We start from the raw sequence: 16,420 nt of genomic DNA, 5'->3' as shown, positions 1-16,420 counted from the left end.
ATGAGTAAGTTAAGAAAAGAGATGGAGGAGTTAGAAGCTATGTCAAAGACTCGAGAGGAAGCAACTGAAGATCTTCAGTCCAAGGTCAGGAAGTGCAAGGAAAAAGAGAACTTGGTGAGTTTTAGAACAGCTGCAGCTAAACCATGGTAGTTATCGTAGCAAGGAAAGAACTAATTCTTGAACTTTAGCAGTAGTACTGGCGTATAGGAATGAGTTGGTTAGTAGGAGACTAGGAGCTCAAATCACTGTTGTAAAAGCACTTATTTCCTTTGAATGAAATTTAGTTTTTTGTATTTCTGTAATTTCCTTTTCTTGGTTCTTTCTTTCTGTAATCAACAATGGATCATCCATTCTAAAATCCAAACTGGTAACTACCATTTTTTATCCCCTTTCACTTTGATTCTCATTTGAGAATGAGATCCATTTTCTTAAGATTTCTTCAATCAATTTCTCTAAAGATTAATTCTACAATGCTGCATCATAGATTTGAGGTGATTTCCTCCTATTAGCAGTGCTGTTACATAATGATCACAAATCTGTTCACATTGACATTGGTCTCACTCAAACAATATAACGAGATGGAAGCTTAATTAGTTGTAGTTGCAAACAATTGTTCTCGGCATCCTTGGCATAGTGATATACTGACATTGGTTCAAAATTTTTGATTTTACAATTACCAGATCTGTGTTACTGTTACTGACCTGTGGCTTTGTCTTGAGGCTTGAGCTTTACCATTTTAAGCTTTCATCCAGAATAATTTTGAATTTTGAATACAGATAGTACAACAAAAACCCATTTTAACAAGATCAAGTTCCCATCACCGTCATGGGAAAAACTAACCATGAGTCTGACTATCCAAGGGACATAGAAACGATAGGGATTGAAATTTGCATTGCCATTCCAGGTTTTTTACTGTAAAAAGTGTCTTCTCAGCTTAGTCATTTCAGGCTCTATCAAACTGTACAGACGATTGTTCTCGTTCTTCTTTTCCGCTATAATCGTGTTCTGGGTTTTTTTTGTTTTTCTGTTACATTTGAACTTCCATTTTTCACGTATAAGTGTATAACCAAAACGAATGAATGAAAAAAATGAATGTATCAGCGAACTAGAAAACCATAATTTATTTTATTTTTCACTCAAAATAGTGTGGTTACTTGTTACATGACTAGTACATCGGACAAACAAATGTATCCCCCTGCTAGGCCACATGATAATTTTTGTGACATTTAATTACCATCTACAATGTCAGATTTCAGTTCACAGTAGAGACTTCGGTTCATTAGCGAAATATAGGACTGCGAGGGGCGATACTTTGATCCCACAAGCCCATTTTGAGCCGCAATAAAGATCATAGGCCTTTGAAATTTGAGAACTTAGGTCAATATTGTAAACTGAGTCACAATGCAATGTTTGTGGCACATGACGAAATGTGGCTATTAAACAAGATTTTGCTTCATGAGGACAAACAAAACTTTAACTTACACTGCAGCAGTATAGTCAAAATCGCTCTCCAAGGCCGATTACTCGCCGAGTAATCGCTACAGGCTATATAATATGACCGAGGCGATTTCCGATTTCAAGTGATTTCCGATTTTTAGCAACTAAAGCAGCCGATTGGGACCGATTTTTAAGCAAAACGAGTTAACGATTTTCCCGAGTTGGCATTGCATGCACTAAAATCAGAAAACAACAATTCTGTAACCCTCAGATGGGAGTTATACAATAGAAAATCCTCTAAACACATGATAAATACGTTCAATGTAACAATATTACACACTTAATTACATGACAATGTTAAAATTTTAATTTTAATTAGGTAAATTAAGACAACTTATTAATAAATAGATTCCGAGTATTAGACCGAGTTTTGGCGATTTCCAAGTCTGAACTTATTGATCCTCGCTCCAAACTCTCCAACCGAGTAGGACCGAGAAACGACTTCGACTACTTTGCACAACAGGGCAATTTTATTTTAAGGTTATAGTTCATAAGGGTGCCTAATAAATGGTTCTGGTTTATTTCACTTATGTGTGCTCTTTCAATCAAAAAAAAAACTTGTGTGTGCCCTTAGTATTATTCATGAACCTGTCTATTTTCTTTTTTACGTATATGCCCTACACGTGTGCGTTTATTATTTTTCTTTTCTAATTGTCTCTTTCAGCATGATTGTATTTGTTTTTGTGGAAACTTTTTAAAATCAATCAGCAATGAATGGAGAGGCTCAGGTTTTCTTGTCAACACGCTATAAACTATGGTCAATTTGTACTGTTTATATGACTTTGTTCAATTTGTGTTAGACCAAATTGCTAGCTATTTTAAATGCTAAACATTTTTTTTGTTCTTTGTTACGGCCTGCAGGCTACAAAATTGAATTCAAGCAGAATGACAAGATTTTTTTCTTCAAATGCTCATTTTATTTTTATTTTGACGTGAAAAAGGCAAATTTGATTAAAAAACAAAGGTGTCACTAAGAATGACATCAAAATTACAAAAAATAAAAACAAAAAGAAAAAGAAAAAAGAAAACAAAATCATAGAGGAGCAACTCAGAACACTCCCAAAGAAATAACAAAAGAAATCCAAATACAAGCTCCAACAAGAAACTACATAAATCCTCCACAATCAAGAAAACCAAAAAGCAATTCATTCTTTAAAAATCCTCATTTTCATCTTGAAAAGAACATTTGACAACATCAATTTGCTCATCATTGTCAGAGTCAGTGTCGAAATCTCCCAAACCATCATCATCCTCCTCGATCAGAGGCGTTTTCATTTTTAATTGAGATTTTGCATTCTCCAAAAGATCCCTACACTTAGACCTCATTAAAGGATGATCAGAGATACCCATCAACTTTTTAAAAGCGATTTGAGAATCGGTTTCGGTATCACTAACATAGACAATATTGGACTTTACTTCAATATCTTGTGTCAACTGACTAGAAGTAGAGGGAACATAATTTGAAAGCAAACCAAAATCCTTTCCTACGAAATTTTTCATCTCCTTTTTCGGACCGTAATCCAACTCAAGTCTCTTTTAGCGAGAAAACCCGACTCTAAGTTCTCCTTCCTATTAGGATTAAAAGTCAAAATTGGAGTTCCATACCCATTATTTACACTAGCAGAAATATCTTCTGAAAAATCGGGGGTACCGAAATACACCACCAACTTTTTCTTGGGAAACCTGTATGTACTAAACTCAATTAAAATTCCGAGAGTTACAACTTAATGAATCTCAATCAGGAATTACATAAGAAGTGTTTATATCTCTTTATCTCACAATCAATATGTAAACAAACGTACACAAGTCTGTGAACCTGATTATACCGTGAGAGTACTTGGACGATTCCAAATATTAGTATCCAAGATCAATCAAGCCGTATCCAACAATTACGATGGACGTATCTACTTTGATTGATTTACGTACAACCTGTGATATTTCAATTATAAAAATAAAAAATTTAATGCAGAGAAATAAATAACACAGACATCAGAAATTTTGTTAACGAGAAAATCGAAATTGCAGAAAAATCCCGGGACCTTGTCCAAATTTGAACACCAAACTGTATTAAGCCGCTACAGACTCTAGCCTACTGTGAAAACTTCAGAATGGATTGTAGTTGAGACCGAATATACCGTCACAACAATTCAGTTATAGTCGTGCTCCTTACACCTCTTGAATCTCGCAATACTATGGAAATGGATTTCCCTAGCTGACGTCTTTTACAGCCTAAGAGTTGTTTTAACTCAATTGAATACTTTAAACCAGTCTTCCTCTTACAGATAAGCCTATATGTGATTTCCGTTTTGATCAAAGATCAAGGTGAGATAGGAAATCGTTTGCAATTGACAAAATCTAGCAAACCTCAAAATCCGGTACTTACGACTCCCGACGAGCAACCTAGATTATTATTCACCTCACAAGTAATTTCTACTCTGATTTGAATTCAGAATCATTATAGAGGAATATACCCGTGGAATCACATAGTCTGAGATGAAAAACCTTTTCCATTTCTATCTATCTTGCATGATCGGAGTGAGACTCAACAATCAGCAGCAAGCTCAGGATACACGAACTATCAAGATAAAGATAGTTGGACCTGGATTCACGAATCCCTAGGTGAAGTCTTTTTAGTCACTAAACCTTAAAAGGATTAAAGGATATGATGACTATAGTTTACAAGTAGGACAGACAAGAATAATGTCGAGGATTCAAAAATCCCAGTTGCTTGAGGTTATCCTTGTACAACCTTTCAAAACAAAGGTTGCTTTAGATTTAAGCTAAGGTAGCTTTGGAATCAAGCAATCAATATCCACCTTTATATGAATCTTTGTTTTGAGATTAACATCACAAAATATACACTCTGGTTAGGATGGACCATAACCGAACCTTGTACAATGACTTGTTCTTGAACGGTTAGACGAAACTAGCCAGACGAACCATAAGCTTAATCATTTTCATATAACACTTGAAGACTTTAATCTTGAGTCACAACCATAGGTTAATGTGATGAAGTATGTCTAGATGTGCTTTTATAGAGAGTTGTTCAAATGCTGATTATCTCATAGAAATAATTCTGATGCATCTGAAAATACTCAACAGGGTAAGTACGTGTACCTACATCCGGTTTGTGAGTTATTTTTTCATGGTACATGTACCGGGTTTGGATACCTTTAAGATAAAAAAGAGTTCAAAAGTTCACGAAACGTTTTCAGTATGCATACTAGGTGTGTTTACCAACCTGAGTTCACGAGTCACAGAACCTTTTGGGTTTGTATACTGGGTATGTGTACCATCCCGAGTTCACGAGTCACATAAATTTTTGGGTTTGCATACCGGGTATGTGTACCCGAAAGTCGTTGTCGAACTATAACTACGCCGGTACGTGTACTGGGTACATGCACTGCGGCTCCGGACCTATAAAAGTTTTTCCAGTATATAAGCTGTTATTTGTACTGTCCTGTATCTAGATTTACAATAGTTTTATCTCTCTAATAATCTATTTGAAACATTCCCGAATAACATCAATGACACATATCACTGTTCCAGGCCATTATCAAATGATAATCTTGAATCATAATTTAGGACATAAGCAATAAATTGTTTTTAACCAAATTTATCAAGTATGAACAAATATTCATAATCTTAGTTAACATATATCGAGAATGATTAATCAAGTCAAACTTGACTCAAAATTTTTGTTGTGCATTTAAAGTCTTCTTTAGTCATGCGACATAAAATCATAGATAGAAAGGTGAAAACTTGAGTAATAGGTGGTCCAATCTTCACTTACCTTTTGTTGATGAATTTCTCCAAAAGCTTCGGTTGATCTTCACCTTCAATCGATAGAATGCAGTGATGTCTAGTACTCAACTACACACTTCTATCTTAATCCGAGACTTGACTAAATATAGACTAGAGATCAAGATATAATTTTTTTCAACTAAATTTGACAACAATCTTAAGATAACAACACTTGTGAGTTCGACCGAGAAATTCTCTAAAAATCTTCCCCTTTGTCAATTTTAATGACAAAACTATCAATCCATATGGATTATAAAATAAAGCTTCAAAACTCCAGAATCCATCATACTTGATTTCCTTGGTTCTCCAACTCCTTGAATTCTTCATTACTTCAAGTTGTCAATGATTCTGAACGTGTTCAACTCAGCATCGTTTTTGTTGAAGAACATGTATTCTGAATCGTCGTTATACAAAAACATGGTATTATTATCTTCTCCAAAGTTCAATTGTATCACAACTTCTAAGTACTACTACGGTGATATGTCTCCCCCCCTTAGTCAATGCTTCCATCTTTTGTATAATAGTTGAAACCTATAGATGTTGCATTCACTCCCCCTTACATAATGATCCATAAACCATATGTATATAGTGAAAAACTACTAATTAATTGTCCCCCTTTTTGTCAATAAAAATTGGCAAAGGTATGAAAATCATGGGATCATAATGAATTCAACCAAAAGATACTTAAAGATTTAAGGAAGTTAGAGATAATACATAATAACATAGTTAATATGTAACTCCTCATATCAACCTTATTTGGATGAAATCACATATTATGAAATACTTAGAGCTCATCTAGGAGATTTAAGATAAGCATCTCCTGTAAATTCTACATCCACACACCCCACAGAGCTATAGCAATTAAGCACAAGTTTATTTAAGAACCCTCCCCCATTTGATGTCATTCCCAAGAGAACAACATGAGTGACCTTACTTTAATGAAAAGAAGGATTTTTTCGGACATTAACAAATCACATGAACTTGTATCCTGAACATCGACTTAAATTAATATCATCGTCAGTTACGAACAAAGAGATAGTTTTAATCGGTATGACTCAACATAAGACAATCTTACGGAGTGCATAGTGTAGTAATAACACAGAAGTGTGATCACGAGTAGATCGATACTGCGAGATATTTATCAAAAAGTTTGTTCTATTTTTGGTTTATAAGAAATATAATAGGTTTAACTTCTGAGCATCTAAGAGATATCAGTTCAATTCACATAAAGTAAATGACACATATATCTTATAAGACTTCTGCAATAATTAAACCAATAATGATTACATACTGTAAGTTCATAAGAAAGAATAAATTCTAGTTATCCTTCTCAAAAGAAAGAATAAATTCTCACAAGAAGTTTCCTAGAAAAATAAAAAGGAGAACTGGAATTCATATGTAGTCTGCAACTTGTGTTTTGAGAGAACCAAGATCATCAGATGCTTTTCCCAATTCTGAAGTAAGAAGCTTGATATCTCTTTTGGCAGCATACAATTGTTCGAACACCACTTTGATGTCACTCATAATATTTCTGGCCAAATCATGGGACATTTGAACCGGTCTTGACTCTGTATGTTCTTGAGAAAAGTAACAGGATATGGTGACAGGATTATCGTAAAACTCAACAATTCCTTTGGGACCAACATCCTCCATCTTCTTGTCATCTTCTTTTATGCTGTTTGAAATCTTAGAAAAATCAATGGTTATGAACGTTCACGAGTTATTCCAGCACTTGTATATATATATATATATATACAATTTATAGGTCAACAAAACTAAAGTAAGAGACATCCTTTCTAGAATATTCTGAAGATGTTTAACTCATTACTTCCAAAGGTTTGGACCGGCTATGGAACCCACATGTTTACGGGTTCGTGAGCACGGGAAATTTGTGAGCAAAAAAAAATTCAAGATAGGTCATGCGAACAAATATTAGTCAACCTTGTTCTTAGCTAAATAAATATAAATTTAGAGCACAAGAGGTAGTTGATATCACGATGCTTGAAATAACCGTTCAAAGAGTAACCTTATGTAGAAAATCAGAAATCCAAAAGAGAATGTACAAAAAACAAGATAAAATATGTGTCAAGAAGGAATTGGTTACCTTTCTTGAGCATGTTGTGCGTCCTCCTTTTCATGCTACAGGAGGAGGCATGATTTATCATAATCAAGTTATGTTATGGTAGGCATCTGTCAAATGCCCATCATGAACAACAAAATTATTCCTTGTTTAGCACATGTTGCGTCTATAATACAATTTATGTTAGGTGAATTACAAAGGTATAAGGAGGTATAAATCTTACATGTATTTATCCTTTTCCTTGTCCTTATAATGCCTTGTAATTGGTTAATCTGTTTTCTAAGATCAGAAATGCTATGATCAACCCTTATCCGAAGGATAAATTTTATAATCACTTCATGATTATTCACTTCGATACCTATAAACATCAAACAAAGTTAGTCTTTTTCCAATTGGGAGCATCGGATCTTGTCTTGATCTTTATAAAAGTTATCCTTTTGATAATCATTACAATTGTGAAAAGGCTTTATATGATGTTTATAGGTAAATCTTGATTTATCACAACACTTATTCCTTTGCCTAAAGGTTGGACGTTAACAACCCATAATGTCAAGGGTATTAGCCTTAACATATGATCTAGGTTTAATCACTTCTTGTGATGCCCAAACACGAACATCATGAAGTTTTTCATTCCTTAAACGGAAAAGACATCCCTTTTGCAGGTGACCTTTATTTACGCAATAGTAGCAAACATAAGGAATGTTATTACCTGAATTCGTGTGTGTTGGTTTTGGAGGTTGATATAATTCGCTCTTTCGAAACTTAACTGCCGGTGTAGTATTTCACTTTTTCCATTAATGGAAACCTTTAGTTGAGGAGAATCCTTAGTCATGAAATTTTTTACCTCTTTGCTATTACTTGGAGCATCTATTCCCTTATATCTCAATCCTCGTGAACCACGATGATTTTTACTTGCTCCTAGCATAATGGTTAATTTATTTTAGCTAGTATTGAACTTTTTCAAGTCATCTTCCAACATCTTGATTTTATCAAGAGCAGCAGTTAGATCAGCCTCAAGCTTTCTTTCTCGAGTGAGAAAGTCACTTTCTCTGTCTTCAGAACAATTTGTTGAGAGTTAATCCTTGCTTCCTTCTCTTCAAGTTTTTCTTTCAACCCAAAGAGATTTCTACAAAGATCTTTGCATTCATAATTTTTTGATAGCACATCGTCTTCGCGATTTTTAAGAAGGGATTGTATTAGTTGATAATCACAATCATAACTTTTAAAGATCTTTCCAAATTTCTTGTTTTCTCGGAAGAGAGGAGTCAGAAAACCGATCAGATATGACATTGACCTTTTTTTTCTTTATAAGATTGTCAAACAACTTGGTATATTGTGAGACTTCCTCATCAACATCTTTATTCATCTCAAAATCGCTTTCGTCAGAAATTTCATCCAACTGTTCTTCTAGGCATGTCTCCCAGTTATCCACAGTTTTAGATGATGCTTCAGATGTGACAGTTTTTTCACGTGAACCCAAACCTTGAAAATCGTATGAATGATTCTGAACTGGTGGTACATTTATCGAGAATTACACTCTTGTCCATATAATTAGATTGTTTCAAACATATACTTATTAGGCCTTAGACGTGCTTGCCTGCTCTGATACCAATTGAAAACACCGAGGGTACCAAAATACACCACCAACTTTAAGAGTTATATCGATCATTTTCTCTCGCAATCACAAAGTTTACATAACCAAATCCGTGAACCTGATATACATGTGAAAGTTCTTGGATGATCTCAAAAATCAATATCCAAGAATCAATCAAGTCGTATCCAATAAACAAGGATGGATGTATCAACTCGATTGATTAACGTACAACCTGTGATATTTCAATTATAAAGATAAACAATATAATGTAGAAAAATAAATAACACAGACACCAGAAATTTTGTTAATGAGGAAACCACAAGTGCAGAAAAACCCTTGGACCTAATCCAGATTGAATACCAAACTGTATTAGGCCGCTACAGACACTAGCCTAGCTAGTACTAATTAACTTCGGACTGGAATGTAGTTGAGACCGAATTAAACCCTCACAACAATTCAAATTACAGTCACGTTCCTTACGCCTCTTGAATCCCAGCAGTACTGCGCCCAAATGATTCCCTTAGCTGACGTCCTTTACAGCCTAAGAGTTGCTTCAACTCAATTGAAGACTTTAAACCAATCTGCCTCCCACAGATTAGCCTATATGTGTGATTTCCTTTTTTATCGTAGATCAATGTGAGACTGGAAATCGATAGCAATAGAAAAAGTCTAGCTAACCTCAAAATCCGGACTTATGCCTCCCGAAGAGCAGCCTAGATTATTATTCACCTCACAAGTATTAAACTTTTGGAATCAACAAAGTCTGAGATGAAGAGAACTTTGATGATTGCTATCTATCTTGATTGATGGGGATAGCTCAACAATCAAGATCAAGATTCTCAAGTTATGAAGATAAAAGATAGCTAGACCTGGCTTCACGAATTCCTGTGACGTCTTTTTATTCGCTAAACCATAAAAGGGTTTTGGGAAGAGGACGACTCTAATTTAAAACTAGGACACACAAAGATAGTGTCGGGATTCAAAAATCCCAGTTGTTTGAGGTTCCCCTTTTATAGAGTTTCAAAGCATAAATTGCTTTAGGTTTAAGTTAAGATAGCTTTTGAACTAAGCAAACAATATCCATTGTTGGATGAATCCTTGAAATGTAATTGACATATCAATATATACACTCTGGTTAGGATGAACCGTAACCGAACCGTGTACAAAGACATTGTTCATAAACGGTTAGCCGAAACTAGCCGATTGAACTATATGCTTAATACTTTTCATAAACACTTAAGAATTTTAAGTTTGAATCACAACTATAAATTATAATGTGATAAATCATGTCTATATAGTGTTTTTAGAGATTTATTCAAATGTTAATTATCTCACTGCTGATGGTGGTTTTTAGTTTAGGGCTAAAATTGTAAAACCCTGTATTTAATATGTCGTCGTTCTGCCAAGAAATAAATCCATTTAAAAGTGATGAGTGTTTATGCCTCTTTGCTTACATATCTATTGAGAAATTCAGTATACTCATATATAAAATTTATTCATAATAGTGTTGGTTGCAAAAAATCCCAGACATTCTGTAAATTTTATTAATCTCCCACCAGCATTATTCACTAACGCATGGGTTGCTGAGTATTTTCCCTATGCCATGTACACAGATGAACTCTTAATATTGACATGATATGACAACTAATGTTCGTTCGCAGCTGAGCATCATGAGTTTCCCGAAATGTCAGGATTAAGATGTGCATGAAAATACTCAATAGAGACACGCTGCGCTGCTCTCTGAGATAAAGATTGATTGATTTTGTGTCAGCTCACAAAATTCAATTTTTCTAACATAATTTTATAATTTACAAAAAAATAGGTTTTTTGCGGTCTGCGCGATATCTCGATCCCTATTGGTCGAGACCAAACCTAGGCAAACTAGGAAATTAATCCATCATGGAGCTAGTAGGAGCAAAATCCTATTAAAAGTTGGAAAACAAGAAACAAAGAGAAACTGCGGAAAATAAAGGAAGAAGGAAAAGGGGACGCAACCACGCCGCTTGGCCGTCCGGTTTTCCCTGGCTAGCGCCTCCCATGGCCGACCGACCATCCCCAATATTGCTGCCTACCGGCTCCTCTTTCCCACCGACCAATCAAATCGCTCTAAATGCGTAGACCACACTTTTAATTAAAAGTGTAAGTTGGCTGGTCGGCGCACTTAATTCCTTAAGGAACCGAATATAGGATGCCGATGTCAGCCTTAAAACGATCATGGCCGCACGTTTTGTCCTGCTGATTTCTCAAGCTTAGTTGCCTCCTGATGCGACCGGACAAGCTTTGTGGTATACACCGGAGGGACCACTCGTACTTCAGCCAATCGAAACCCTCCAAACTTGCAAGCGGAGCCTCAAACCGATTTCTCAAAGTAGGTTGGTTGCGTGGCTTACAAAACCCTAAGTTATGTTAACGACAACACGTTAGTGTCGCAAAATGAACTCGGCCGTCCAACTTGGCTAGATAAGTCGACCAACCCAAATCCGATTTTAGGCAGCAATGTGGTACAATTGTAATCATCGGCTCCCCCTTCCTATGGGAACCGATCGACCCATCCTCAGCTTGCTCGAACAGTTTTTGGCAGCTTCCCAAAGATGGCTAGTCGCGCTGCCTACATGGGTCTTAAATGAATTCAACGACAACCAATAACTTCCAAAAATCATCTCAGCCACTCAATTTGGATATCCAATTTAACCGGTTTAGATATAATTTAGGCCAACTAATAGGATGTCAAAATGGTTACAAGCCATCACCCTCCTATAAGGACCGACCGACTCATCTTTAATGTACATGGATAGCTCCTGAAAGCTTCCTGAAGATGGCCGGTCATGCTCCTTTTAAGACAGTAAGCTCCGCGACTAATTTAAACAAGCTTTATACAACGATGCTTCATGAGCATCGATTATTTTGAGCTGCTTGTTTAAAAGAGATGCTTTATATTATCGATCACAAACGATGTTTTACAAACATCGATTTCACAAATAAATTAATTGTTTGACCTAAAAGCATTATGTGATATTTTTTACGGCAAGACTCACAAATTGACTTGTCATAAATGTCTACCTGCCGCCTAGCTTGCGCGTGATCGGTCAAAATATTAGGCCTTGCAAGTAAGATCCACTCAGCAGCCTTCTGCATATTTTACTACAAAACATACTCGAGACATCAAACATGTCACAAACTGGGGGATGTTCATCAGGGTATTGGTCTGGCGGTTTACAACGTGCGGAGTGCAACACGCCCATTATGAGAAAGTGTCAGGAAAGGGGAACAGTTAGTGGCAGTAGAGAGGTAGTGGGTGTAAAACCAATCAGTCTTCCCTTCATAATAGGGAAATGGTTTTCACCATTTTACACAATTCCCATTTCTCCATCACTCAACTACTTCCATTTCCTATGAGATCAGTGTGTGTTAGACTATGACTTGTATAAATAGATTTTCAATCTATTTTAAGGACAAGCTTTGATTAACGGAAGTATCCAGAAAACACCAAGAACTTATAGCTTACATTCTGCAAGCAAGTTCTACATTCTGATACAAGTCATAAAATAAACACATCTCATAGAATTCATCATTCTGATCTCAACACCTTCTTTGTTTCCCTCCCTAATATCAACCATTCTCCTTCATTTTGTGACTGAAGCAAGGCTGGAACGGCCATTTCTTGGTTTAGACCAGAATTGTACAGATTAATCTCTCGAATCTAAAGTAATCCTATGCAGTACATTTATTTAGGGTTTAGATTCGTTTCTCGACGGCACCCAAATTACCATTTTCAACAGAATTAGTTTTTACCCCCAAACACTCACATAAATAATTCTATGTGCATCTGAAAATATTTGACAAGGTAAGTACGTGTACCAGGTACATGTACTTCAACCTTGTTCGTGACTATATTTTTCATGATACATGTACCCTTAAGAAAAATATAAGTTCCGAAACATATAGAACTTTTCCTGTTTGCATACCGGGTATGGATACCACACCAGTTTCAAAACCAACAGTTTTTTTCGGTATACATACAAGGTATACGTACCATTCCATTCACAAGTTCACTGAATTTTTGTGGTATTGATACCGGGTATGCGTACCAGTAAGTCTGAAAAAGACGAGGGTACCCAAATATACCTCAATCTAAATTTTTTCCACATATAAGTCCTTTCTACGAAAGTGATTGTCTATGGACTAACAATCTCCCAATTTGTTAAGCAAAAGCAATAAATATATGAAAAAATATCAGGCTTTTCTTAAATAGGAAAACAATTAACTAACAAGATTGTTACCTCAAATTTCGCATCCTCTTCTCCAATATGTTTGCATCTTCTTCCAGGGAGAATTCATATCGAAATTTCATTATGTTATCATCCTTATGCAAAACAAAAGAATAACAACAACCAACCTTTACCAGAGAAAGGTTGAAAATAGGTTTTAACTATTGTAAGCAAAAGTTGAAAACCGTGAAACACATATGCTTTTATGCTAAACCAAAACCGATTCAACATATTGTGACTTTTTCACATATTGTTTCTATCAGAACCCCTCATGATCCTTTGATAAAGCCTATCAACATGGGTTATAATTTAATCCTGCTAAATCAAAAAGTCACCCAAACCATAAGGGTTCACAACATTATGAGATCGAATAGCAAGGTTAGTAAAACCAAAATCAAACATCCCATAAACATACATAGCAATAACATAAAGCATTCAAGCACAGGTTATGTAAATTAAAAACTATCACAAGAAAAATTATAAATCAAATAATTTTATTTATAATAAGATAGTTTTATTCATAATAGACTTAATACAATCATTGAAAGGAATCAAAAATTGATGTCTACTTTCCTTGAACAAGAGTTTAAACTTATTCATCCTTGTTATCCTCTGTTTCCATGATTCCATCAAGGTTTTCTTCAAACATTTCAATATTGGTGGAGTGAAAACTAATCATTTGAAGATCACGAAAGTCTCTATAAGATGCCCAGCAAACAACATGAAAAATAATTTCCTTTCGAGCAACAGAGGATAATTCCTTCAGGAGTTCTTTTCTTCTTATCAGTTCAAGAACTCCTCCACATAAGATAGTAGACTTACTTCAGTAAGAGAGGGCATGATCTGATATGAGCACAAATCAGAACAGATTTCGAATCTTCCTTTATTAGAGGAATCCAAAACACTTTCCACTTCCTGGATACAGTATTCTCCCACAAACTCGATGTATGACCTTTTATTCTCAGTGAAAAGGATTATGTGAATTTTTCTAGTTAAAAGATCATGAAATCTACATGAGTATATCAAATCAGATATAGCATTCTTTAGATCTTTCATTGTTGAAAACCATGAAGAATCCGAATGAGAATTGGGTTCTTATAGGATCTTAACCACTTATAAAAATTAACCTTTATATATAAAGATTTTCGGTAATCTTTCTCAAAAGGAAATAACTGGAATTACCCATTTTAAACAAATTTCTATAACACAAGAGTGCTTGGGTACAGAGAAATTTGTTCTTGTGTAACAATGCATCATTTTTGACTATTCTTATTCTTCCATCTCTTGAGATATGATACGTCATCATAATCTAAGAATGGTTCAGAGATTGATCCTTTTAAAGGATGAGAGACAAATCTTGCCCGTTTAAAATCATTTTTCTTATGCTCCTTTTTAAATGATTTTGGAATATACTAGGTAGACCAGGAATTAGCATAATAGTACTTTACTCTGTTTGATAAGAGGCGAGGAACAAAGTTTATTTTTCCCAATTCCCTTGAAACAAATCGAAGAGCATTTTGCATTTTACGAATCTTGCACATCTTCTGAACATGATTTTTACTACCACAAGAATAACAACGTTTGATATTATGAGAGTTGTAATGTTTGTAGTTACTTGTTTGTGCAAGGTTGTTGAAGGTTCACTTATCTTTCTTTACTCTTCTTAGCTTCGATCCCTTTTCTTCTTCTAGAATGATTGATCGTCAACTGTTTGTTTTTCCCTACAAGATTCTTTACAGTTGCATTGAGCATTTTGTTTTGGAGAATCCTCTGTTTGAGTGCACACAGATTTAACAAACTTAGTTTTATTGTTAGGAACTACAATATTAGTTCATTCATATCCTAAACCATGTGTATCTCCATGGCTTCTTCCTGACTCCAGTAAGGAGGATAAGTTGTTTGAACTCGCATTTATTTTTCTCATTATAAAGATCTCCTCTTTTAATGAATTATTTTCATCAAAAGTAGTGTTAAGAGTTTCCTCTAAACAATTTATGTTAAAAAGAAGACCTTTTTATTTTTCTTTGAAGCACTGTTATTGGGAGTTCAATTTTACTTTGGAGTCATCAAGCTCCTTTTCCAGAAGACAGATTTTTTCTTGAGATCTTTCCAGATCTTTTTCACAAGTTTCTACACGATGACGTTCAGTATTCATCCCTTTTTCGTAGTCACAAACTTTTTATGTGAATTATTCTTTTAGTAATTCATGCTCTTTATAGAGATTTTCAAACTTTAATGTTAAATCTCGTTCTCTTTCAAGTGTTGAGAGAAGTTCATTAGAGCAAAAAATAAATTGTTTACTCAATTCCTTTAGTTCAGAAGTTTTCACACTTGATCTGTCATTAGAGATCTCAAGAATAGAACTCAAAAATGTCTCGTTAGAGATATCATCAAATGAGCAATCTGAGATTGAAAAACAATCTCCTTTTGAGCACATATCTTGTGATACATTAATTGAGCCTTTCTTTAGTTTTCTCTCTCACTTAACTTTGCTTTGTCCCATATATTATAGGTTGGGTCGCACCAAACACAGATTGTTAGATCTTTTCGTGTTTTCCTGCTCTGATACCAATTGAAAAGACGAGGGTACCCAAATATACCTCAATCTAAAACTTTTCCACCTATAAGTCCTTTCTACGAAAATGATTGTCCATGGACTGAGTCGAGACTAAGGGTGCACAGGAACCGAGCCGAAAAACCGGACCGTCCTGGAACCGGTGGAACCGTACCTGTTTTTGTACCGAACCGAGGAAGGGGGTACAGGTACCGGTCCAAAAACTGAGAACCGACCTCTAGGGGGTACAGGTACACGGTCGTATTCATGTCTTGTACCGTCCCGTTTATACTGAGTAATAATAACCATTAGATTTAAGGATTTAATATGAATGTCTGATGGTGGTATATATAAAAAAATTAGGTAGGGTTTCTCATTTTTTCTTTTTTCTCCTTCTTCTTTGCAGATGCTCTCTCTCTGAGAAGGATTGAAGTAACACGAACACCAGTTTTACAGGGAAGAGTTTTCTTCTCTTCAAGACTTAAACTCCACGAACACCAGTTACACCACCTATCGTGTCTTTTTGCAGAAGCAGCAAACCAGAAGAAGAAGAAATTTCTCATGTAAGTTTTTTTCTTTTTTTCTTCTCCAATTTTACTGATTCCTTATTGTATTTATTTTTT

Source organism: Papaver somniferum, chromosome 8 (genome assembly GCF_003573695.1).
Source record: "Papaver somniferum cultivar HN1 chromosome 8, ASM357369v1, whole genome shotgun sequence".
Taxonomy (NCBI): Eukaryota; Viridiplantae; Streptophyta; class Magnoliopsida; order Ranunculales; family Papaveraceae; genus Papaver; species Papaver somniferum.
The sequence above is the reverse complement of the archived record's forward strand: the minus strand, read 5'-3'. Positions refer to the sequence as shown.